Below are 10167 nucleotides of genomic sequence, written 5' to 3'. Positions count from 1 at the left end.
TTAGAGTTCCAGTCGCTGGAATATGAATATATTTATTGTTCAACCGGAGGGATTTTGCTTTTATGTGCTTAAGTCGCTGGTTCTTAAAAATATCCTGAAACCACACAGTGGATGAAGAGAGAACACGAAGCACCGGTTCAGATTCATAATGTGCCTCCAACAGAATCTGTGATTAAGGTTCACATTGTGATGTATGACTCCCAAATCCTTATCCCTTCTAATCTTAATCTCTTGATGCCGTCAGGTCGATGTAGCTCAGATTATCTAATGGTGTGTGTCTCTGTGAGTGTGTGAGTGTGTGTGTGTGTGTGTGTGTGTGAGTGTCTTTATGCAGTAGGTTGTGCTCACTGGGGCCACATCTAAAATGAGATGTGTTCCCTCTATGAGTGTGACATTTTAAATAAAACGTGTCTCACAGAATAAACCTGAACATGACGAGGAACCTGTTTTCCTCATGTAGCTCTAACCGTGTGGGGGCTGCTGGTATTACACCACACGGTGGCGCTGTTACGCTGCAGGCTCAAAACTTCAACACGTACAAATGAACGAGCTTCAAATATTAAAGATATTTTAGAGAAGGAGATTCTCATGTCGTGTTTATTATCATCAGTGTGTATACATCACTCACAGCTGTATGACAGTAGAACAGAGTGAAACCTGAGGAGTTGATATTTTGTCGTACAGTTAGTTTTTATGATGCGTCGGCTCAGAGGAAGTTAAACTCTCACCTCCTTTAGTTGAGGGGTTGTGACCTCTGACATCTGACCTCTGACCCTCAACAGGCTGGAACTGCACCAATACATAAAACGTGTTTCTGATTAATTTCTGTTTATCATCAGATCGCTGCTTCCTCATATATTAGTGCGGTGTTAGGGAATCACAGTTGGAGGGAACTGATTGGGTTTGAAACCCTGTGGGTTAATCATTGGCTCTAGTCCCTCTCTGCTGTGCGACCCCTCACCTTTGACCTTCAGTCTCCTGTGTGCAGACTCAGGCTGAAACTGGGCCCCTCCCTCCCGCTCTGTGGAATCTGCCTCAGGCATGAAGCTGGACGCCCGTGTGAAGGGACCTAGTGTCTGATGTCAAGTGCAGAGTGGAGCAGTTGTGTTCACGTAACTGCAACACGTGCTGCCATGTACCACACTGTGTCACTTTGTGTGTGTGTGTGTGTGTTAATGATCAGTGACACTGTTTCCTGTCAGTGTAAAGATATAAATTTGGATATTGCTCAATTAAATAGTTTCAGTCAAATTGTCCTCACAAGACGTGCATGCTGTGTGTTGGTGTGTGTGTGTGTGAGTTTCTGTGTGTTCGTATATTTGTGAGTTGCGACATAGTTTGTTCTCTAACATGTTGATGCCGGGGGTTAGATTCCTGGAACGACAGGACATGTTTGCACATGTATGTATGCCGTGCACACACACACATGCACAGTCAGCTCACGTGCACACACTCTGGCTGTTGTATGAAGTTTCCACATCATGATTTACTACAAGCTGAAATACCTCAGACTGCGCTTCATAGGTTTGGCTCCATCTTGTGTTCAGTTGTGTAATATTTGAAAATCTGGACTAATCAAAAAAGATTCACAACATCTTTGTATGAATTTCCATAAATTCTACATTTGAAATTCTGTATATAAAATTAGATACAGGTTTTTACTGTATTCAGGTATGTAGACGTGTTACAGCCACATGCACACTGGCTGTAAATCACTGTGTGTGTATGGGTGTGTCATTAGAGGATCGACTCCCCTGTGTGTGTGTGTGTCTGAATTCCCCCCCGGGGCAGGACGAGCCGAACAAACAGCTGAATGTATCGATGTCTGTTTGTGTGACTGTGGTCAAACGGCCGTTCCACCTCGTCGCTCTGTGACCGACCCCCGCGTCTCACATGGTTTCTCCTTCTCTACAGATCGATTTACGTGAACACGTGATGATTCTTTACATTTTACTACACAACTGTTCCTGCTGCACAACCTGTACTTTACTTCAAAGTGTCGCTGTGAAGGTGCCTCCCTGAGGAGGGGTAATGATTGTGTTGTTAAATTGTGTAACCAGATGTATGAAAGCTGAGGAAAACCCACACAGGGTTTGAACCCGACGCCTTCGGTTTCTTTTAGACCCACAGTGAAACAAACCAGGAAGAATATTTCATACTTTTATTTCCATTTATAAGTTCAAGTCGGCAATATTACATCACAGCCCATCGGCTCTCTGGAAGCGACAAGTCGATGTTCTGTATATCAGCCAAAGAGGGAGAGGGGGGAGGGGGGTAAGACTGAGGGACACCAGTAAAGCCTATAACAGGAGGGGGGGGGGGGGGGGGGGGGGGCTGTGGTTATTGCTGCCAGATCCCAAATGTAGCCTGAATCAACAGGGCATGAACCATCATCATCATCTTCATCGTTGTTGTTGTCATCATTCAGTCCGGTGCTGTTGTGCAGAAGGGAATGCTGGGAACCTGGAGGAGTCAGTGCAGTGGACCTGGAGGAGAGGGGGGGGGGGGGTTTAGAGGTCACTCAGGAAATCAGGCCTCAGAGCAGGTCACACACATATCTGAATATCAGGGGTCAAAGGTCGTGGAGTAGAGGTTTTCTTCCCCTTCTCCATTCGTATTTTATTTAATAGTTTCCCTCGATTGCCTTTGATGTTTAGATTTAAATCTTAAAGTGTTCTTTCATCTTTGTGCTTTGCATTGTGAAAAGTAGTTTCACTCAAACATTTGCTGCATATTAAACCAGTCTAACACCAGTAGCATCGGGCAGTAAAATAACCAGTAGTAAATCAAATCACCAAGTAATGGGCGATCCTGACATGGGAGGCGTGAGGCGGCTCCTCAGGACGTGGCCTCGGCCGCGCTCTTCACGCAGGCAGCGAAGGCCTCCAGCAGCTCCTGGCAGCCCTCCACGCCTTTCTCTGCAACACTGGAAGAACAGAACGTTTCAGTATCACCTCCTCTCACAGGTTGTCAACAGAGAGCAGTGAGGGGACACGTCCGAGTCCACGTGTTGACAGAACACACGCATGTTTCATGTGCAAACACGTTTTAATAGAAACTACCACACGTCAGGACACAAAAAGGATGTGACAAAAGAGGGATGAAAAGAGAGAGAGAGAATTGAGGCAGACGACGCTGCCACCGAGTATTAGGGTGATGGAGTGAAAGGGGGGGGGGGCAGAGGAGGTGCCGGAGAAGCCATGTGGAATGAAGACCTGACGTTTGATTGGACGCTGGAGAGGGAGGAAGGTTGCGTGATCGTGCCCCGAGCCCACAGGGGGAGGGGTCTCACGCTACATGAATGTAAAACCCACCCACCGGCTCCGCCCATCGCTCATTGACGTCTGAACATCCTCTGCTCGCCCTCGTCCAATCACGGCTCAGCCCATCAGAGAGCAGGACAGCATTCCCCCCCCCCCACACACAGTACCCATCACAGTTCTGCTCTTTATCCAACATTTAGATTAATAACAGCAGCAGATTAAAAATACGGTGACTGAGTGGAATGCACATGTTATACCACGCCCCCCCCCCCCCCCCCCAGCTGAACACTCAGGAGGTTTTCCCTCTCCGTGTGTGATGGTTGAGATCATCGCTCTGTGGCCTCGTTCAGACATGAAGCCTCATCTCATCCAAACTGTGAACCACGTTTGAACACAGGAGCTGATGACACAGGGTCGGTGGCTCGATGCCGGTGGTGATGTAACACACAGCTGGCTGCACCGGATTATCACTCAGCACTTTGCCAGAGGGGGGGGGGGTGCAGTGGAGAGTGTGTGCTGCAAAAATGAGACACAATGAGTTTGTGCCACTGCAAAGCACAAACTCGAGTTTCTAGATGGTGATTAGAAGTGTGCGAGCGCTCGGGGGGGAGGGGGGGGGATATTGAATGATGAATGAATGCAAACCAGACTTAATTAACTTATAACATTTGAATACAATCTTTAAAATCAAACTAATATTCAGTTTTAAATATTAACTTGTGAAGTGAATGTTTTTTGACCGTCTGAGCGGAGCAGTGATGTCATCATCAGGAAACTGAATTATTTAGGCTGAACTCGCTCTTTGGCCAGACATTAATAATAGATCACAGAGCAGGTGCTGCAATTAAAGATGAGGTAGACAAACATTAGTGAAGTGATCATGTGATCGAGAGCTTTAGTTACTGATCACTTAGGATCAGTGTGTGTGTGTGTGTGTGTTGAGTCTCATTATCTGGACTTCTCTTCCTTATGGGGACGAACAGCAGGTCATAGAGTCGATGATTTACTTTGACGTGTTTAAAGGTAAATCAGCGTTTCCCATATAAATCAATCTATGGTAATAACTGAGGTGCACATGAAAGGAGGTCACTCACGTTTAACAGATTCCAAGTGACGGGTGAACAAGGAAGTTAACTTTTAAATGTATTTTTATTAGAAATATTGCATGTTTACCTTTTTATTATTTGTGTCAATCAATGTCCTCTGAAGTCATGGAGACACGACGATGAGTGCGTGTGTGTGTGTGTGTGTAGATAACGAGGGAGGACGGGGGTGTGTGCTTACTTTCAACTCCCATGAAGGAGTGGGTGTTCATGTGTGTGTGTGTTGTGTAAAGTACACAGGTTCACTCCCAGCCAACACATTACTATAGGAGCTCGACGGTAAATATTAGCTAAGAACCAACACCTCAATAAGTCACATATTTTACTTCACATGTCCACACCAGCACTAATGATCTGTGAGACGTGCAAACAGCTTCCTACAGACACCTCTGGCTTTATATTTGATCACACTTATAATATAATATAACATTTGAACTAAGATCTATGAATTTGTGAAATAATGATTGTTAAAGTGTCAGCAACATGAAACCTGAAGAGTGAGGTCGGCTGTTGAACTATTTATTAGATTTGCATTAGACAAGTTGAATTATTATAACTGCCACTTGATTTAGATTCTTAAGTTCACTGAGGAACCTGCTGCTCAAACTTCTGAGTCTGGACCCGTTTGACCTTGACAAGGTCAAAACTCCTGCTCGGCTTTAAAACTCTAAAAAAAACAAACCTTTTTCCATAAACACAAACACATGAAGAGTTTGCTCCTGTTTTTATGGAAAATAAATGAAATATGACAGAAACATGTTTATTTATCACCACACAAGGGCCCACCAAATCCAACATGGCCGCCCCCATGAGAGTGCATGAGAGGCCGGGTGAGAAGAAGAAGGTGGAGCAGAAACATGATCTCTGGAGCTTGTCATGTCTCCTGCACACACAGCCTCACACACACACCTCCATCCAGGACTTTTAAAAGACTCCTATAAATATACAGGGTGTTGGTTTCACATGAGTCAGCCATGTTGGATCCTCAGTTGGAAGGTGCAGACAGGACGACAGAGCTGAGTGTTGGAAATTCGAACACTTTAAGACGAAGCTAATATTAGAACAGAAGGTTTGTAAAATACTCGCACCATCGACGTTCAGCCTGTAAACCTCCCGTCTGAGAGAATCCTGAACTCTGACCTCTGCCCAGCAACAGCCAATGACAGATGCTGATTTGTATCTGCTGCCTGCACTGAACTCTGGGTAATGTCCCGACATTCTCCAGAGCGGCCGTGTAAAGGGGGACATGTCTCGAGTCAGTTTGTCCTCAGTGAAAATGAGGAGACAGCAGGAGAGACTCAAGAAACACAAACATCTCAGGATGAAAAATAAGGAAGAAGACGTCAACGAAGACGAGGACTCAGAGAGACGAGGACATTCAGGAGTCTGGTGACGGGGAGTCAATACCAGTAAAACCAGTGGGATCTCAATGGCAGCAGCTACTCACTACAGGTCACTTCCTGCACAGATCTGCACGTGTTTTTAAACTGTGGGAGGAAGCTGAAGAACCGGGATTCAAACCAGGAACCTTCTTGCTAAACGCCACTAAAATCCTACACCCTGAAGCGTTAAGGGTTTGACTGTGTCCCTTGGTTCAACGTGAGTTCAGTTCTCTGCTCACTTCTGTCGTTTCAAGGTCAGAGGTCGAGGTTCTGCTGACATCAGGAGAAGTTACATGTGTTAGATGTCTTATCAGTGTGAACCTAATGAGTCTCGGGCTCTGAACCAACCTATAGAGAGTCGACCTTTGTCCGTTCCCAGTATAGAGACACGCGCTCTTTAACAAGAAGCAATAAAAAGCTCATCTGCACCGAGGCTGAAGAGCAGCTCCAGGGTTTTATTCAAGACTGCAAATAGTTCTTTGAAAAAGTTAAACTGGAGGATGAAGTCTAAACATGTGCATCACGCCCTCCGTCCTGAAGCCGCTCTTATCTGAGGGATTCACACCCACGACACCTTATCAAGGCCCGACAGCCCAGAAGCCACAAACAAGAAGTAACCACAGTGTTGTGTCACTGCATGTCTCTATGAACACACACACGCACAGACACACACAGAGAGAGCAGAGTCGTCCATGTTCTTCTGCTCCAGCTGATCTTACATAATACAAAATAACCCAAAAGCCGGCGTCTCCATCCGAGGACACAGCGAGAGGCGACAGGAGATGGCGGGGGACGAACGCACGAGCCAACGCAAAGCATTCTGGGAAAGGGACGGCTCGTGACGCAAGCAGATTCCCAGCCTTCATCCATGCGTGTGGATGAGAATGAAACATCACCCTCCTGCCACACTTCATTAACCCCCCCCGCTCCCTGCAGAGACACCCCAGGTTTACACAACCTTCCCCTCATCGGCCGACCGGACCTTTACACAGGCTACATTTCATTTCCACTTTTTTTCGTGCTGACCACTGCGTCCAATGAGAGACTCCATTTTAGCGTGGCGCATGTTAGGATGATGCTGAATTATGATTTAATCGCCCCCCCCCCCCCCCCCCCCCCCCCCGCATCAGTGCAAAGTTCAGCTCAGAATTTAGACCAATCTGTGCCGGACGCTCATTAGACGACGATCAGGATCATCGGACATGATTCAGATAATCAGGTCGCTGCCGACGGCTCTGAGGAAGAATTCATGTTTGAGAGAGAAAGAGAAACTCCTGACGCCGGAGGAGAGAACCTGAAACATCCAGAGATGGATCCTAGAAGTTTGGATACATGATGCTGAGCGGTTCTTCACTTTCTCCTGCACACAGACTCACACTCACACACACATTAGACAACATGCACACCATCACCCACCATTTGTCCAGGTCAGCCTTGATGCCGGCACATGCAGCAGGGACGGGGGCCTCGGCGGGGGCGGCGGCGGTCTCGGAGTCCGACATGGTGCAGTGTGTCTGAGGGTTGAGGGTGCGAGTCCTGTCTGGTTCCTGTCCTCCAGAGAGCCAATGGATCCCAGCGCCACCAACAGAGAGACAGAGAGAGACAGAGAGAGACAGAGGAGATGAGTTGGTGAGGGGAGGGGAGGGAGGTGGGAGGAGATAAGCATGTGAGAGGGCAGCACAGTGAGGAGGGAGGGGAGAGTGGGGGGGCGTCAGGGTGAGGGGGCAGTGACCTGACTGAGGTTCGGGGGGGGGGGGGGGGGGGGGGTCCTCCTTCACGTGGTTCAGACTCATTTATAAAGAAGAACGTGATTAAAGGAGGAAAACTAATAAAGTTTGATGAAACTGACGTGATCTTTAAACTTCGATATTTAAAAAGGTAAAATGTTTTATCCAATCACAGAGCAGCTGCAGCTCAACAAATAAACTTTCAATAGTTGTGAGGAAAACCCTCATGTACAGTGTGTGTGTGTGTGTGTGTGTGTGTGTGTGTGTGTAAAAAGTTCCTTTCACATCTTAATGATGAAGAACTTAAAACCAATTATATTATAACACATTGTTTTATTCCACATGACTCTTATTGTGAAATTCACCTACTGTATACTATTATAATCTTATACATACATATAATTTTATATTATAATTAATGTTTAAAATAAATTATTGAAATAGATTTATGCAAATAATCTCCCTATTCATTTGTACAAATACAGTTTTACATCCACATGTAATCATTCTGTGTAACTGTACTTCACTGAAGTACTTTTCTCTAAAAACAATAACTCCATGTATATTATCTACATTTAGTTTTTTAATTGATTATTTTATTTTCCTCCTCTGAGTCACATCAATAAAGTTTGATCTTAAACTTTCCTTGAGTCTTATCTTAGTTCCCCTCCCACATGACACCAGGGAGGGGGGTCTGCCCCCTGGTGGCAGCATCAGGCTGCAGCATCACCACAGCACATGGCAGCCATGTTTCCAAGGTCAGAGAATAAAGCTCCTGAAGATCAACAGAAACTTCAGGTTTGGAGCTGAAGCCACTAAATGAAGTTTAAATCATCTATGAGCATCTTTCACTGATGACACACACACACACTGAGATGAAGCCTCAGATGCTCTGAGCTGCTCTCTCACTGTCACAAGGTCACATTCAAACTTCACCCTCAAAAGGTCCTGAAGAACTTTCACCTGGAGATTATTTCCCCCTCAGTGGAAAGAGAGCAAGTTGATTTAACATCAAACTACAGATCTGTCTGTGGACAGAGTTCAGCTGCAGGAGAACATCTCACTTTTCAAAGTTTTATCTGAACCACTCATTTGAGAGATAATTGATCTCCAGCGTTTTGATCCCTCACTGACACGTGAGCTTGTAAAGTTAATATTCTGAGTATGAAGATTATAAAACATCGAGTCAAACTCCAGCTCCTCTAACGTGCTGCTCGTCTCACCTGGTTCTGACCTGGGGCCTGTCTCACCTGCAGCGCTGCACCTGCTCGGCCCTTTAGTAGCGCGGGACCTGCCTCTGAGGATTATGGGAATTGTAGTCCGAAGTGTTTGCCTGAACTTCTAGCGACTCCCACTGAGGAACTGATGAATATTTAAATTAGAGGAGGAAGAGGAGCCCTGCGGGTTCTCTCTCCTTCCTCCTGTTCTCTTGTTTCTTTTTATTAATTTTAATTTAAAGAGATTTAGAACAAACCTCAAAGTGAAATCAGAGGAACTGCAGAAGAAGAACAACTCTTCACCAACGGGTCTATAAATAATTCTTCTCTACGTCTCCTGCAAGACTTCCTGGAGTTTTCAAATCAAGGACAACCCACTGTGGCCTTTTCTCTTTCCTGAAATAGCTCGAGCTGCTCATTCATGTTCCATAAAGAAAAGAAGTCTGCAGCTTCCTAAATTACATTTGCATCAAAGGTCAAGTAATTAACTCCCTGCATGGAAAACACACAACGTCTCATTCATAAAGTCATCAGATGAAACAGGAGCGAACGATGACAGAATAAAACAAAAGAAAAGTAAAACCATGCTTCTAAAGTTTGATATTTTAAAACACTACAGTATTCATCAAAGTACTTATTGTACAAATCTCATGTGGGCAAAAAGTCTAGAAAAAAGAAAGCGTGTGTTGAGAGGGGAAGCCCAGTCCCACCTCCCAGTGAGTCCCAGTGCACCAGCAGAGAAAGAACACCGTGTACCCTGAGCAGCACGAGGGGCTCCCAGTGCACGAACCAGTATAAGAACCAGTATAAGAACCTGCATTTACAACGAACACGGCTCCCTCCTACCTATGAGCAGCTGGGACGTCTGGGTCCTGAGGTGCACGGCTGGAAAAGTGTCTGTACGAGTGCGGCAGGAGGAAAGGGGCTTGGACGGGCTGCGGCGGAACGGGATCTCATTGGAAGGGGGTGTGTGGCTGCGCTGTATGGACATGCGTGTGCATGCGTGTGCATGCGTGTACTTGCGTGTGCATGCGTGTACATGTGTGTACGTATGCACAGCCCAGGGCTGAAAGACAACGCGAGAGGAGGGGAGGGGAGGGGGAGCGTGGGGGGGGGGGGGGGTGATGTAAGAATGAGAAGGACGTTTGAGGCGTGAGAGCAACAGGCTGAGAAAAGAGAGAGAGAGAGAGAGAGAGAGAGAGAGAGAGAAAAGAGGAGGATGCCCTTTGTTTGAGTTAAGGGTTAAAGAGAGAGAGGGGGGGGGGTTCTGTGAAATATTTAACGTGTGTGTGAGTGTGTGTGGGTCTGGTTGTGTAGGTGTGGGTCTGTGTGTCTGGAGAAAGGTCGACGTCTCAGGAGATAGAACATGGGTCCTTCAGCCCCCCCCCCACGTCCTTACCATGTGCAAACAGATAAGATCCCCAGGCTCTGTGCTGACTGTGCACACAGACACACAAACACACACTTTACTTTGT

The 10167-nt window shown here is 46.3% G+C and overlaps 1 long non-coding RNA gene across 3 annotated transcripts; it reads right to left on the bottom strand.

Moving 5' to 3' along the window:
* Positions 1–2147: 2147 nt before the first annotated feature.
* LOC133970576 (uncharacterized) lies at positions 2148–9694 on the bottom strand. Of its 3 annotated transcripts, none has more exons than XR_009924323.1 (4): positions 9539–9694; positions 7165–7295; positions 2796–2926; positions 2148–2486 (listed from the first exon to the last, which is right to left on the bottom strand). It is a non-coding gene; the product is annotated as an uncharacterized LOC133970576 (long non-coding RNA). The 3 variants fall into 3 exon arrangements; XR_009924324.1 differs by lacking the exon at positions 9539–9694 and adding an exon at positions 8699–8780; XR_009924322.1 differs by lacking the exon at positions 9539–9694 and having other exon boundaries at positions 7165–7354.
* Between the last annotated feature and the right edge of the window lie 473 nt (positions 9695–10167).

The sequence above is a fragment of the Platichthys flesus genome, chromosome 16 (genome assembly GCF_949316205.1).
Source record: "Platichthys flesus chromosome 16, fPlaFle2.1, whole genome shotgun sequence".
In the NCBI taxonomy this organism is placed as follows: Eukaryota; Metazoa; Chordata; class Actinopteri; order Pleuronectiformes; family Pleuronectidae; genus Platichthys; species Platichthys flesus.
This window is presented reverse-complemented; position numbering and strand designations above follow the sequence as displayed.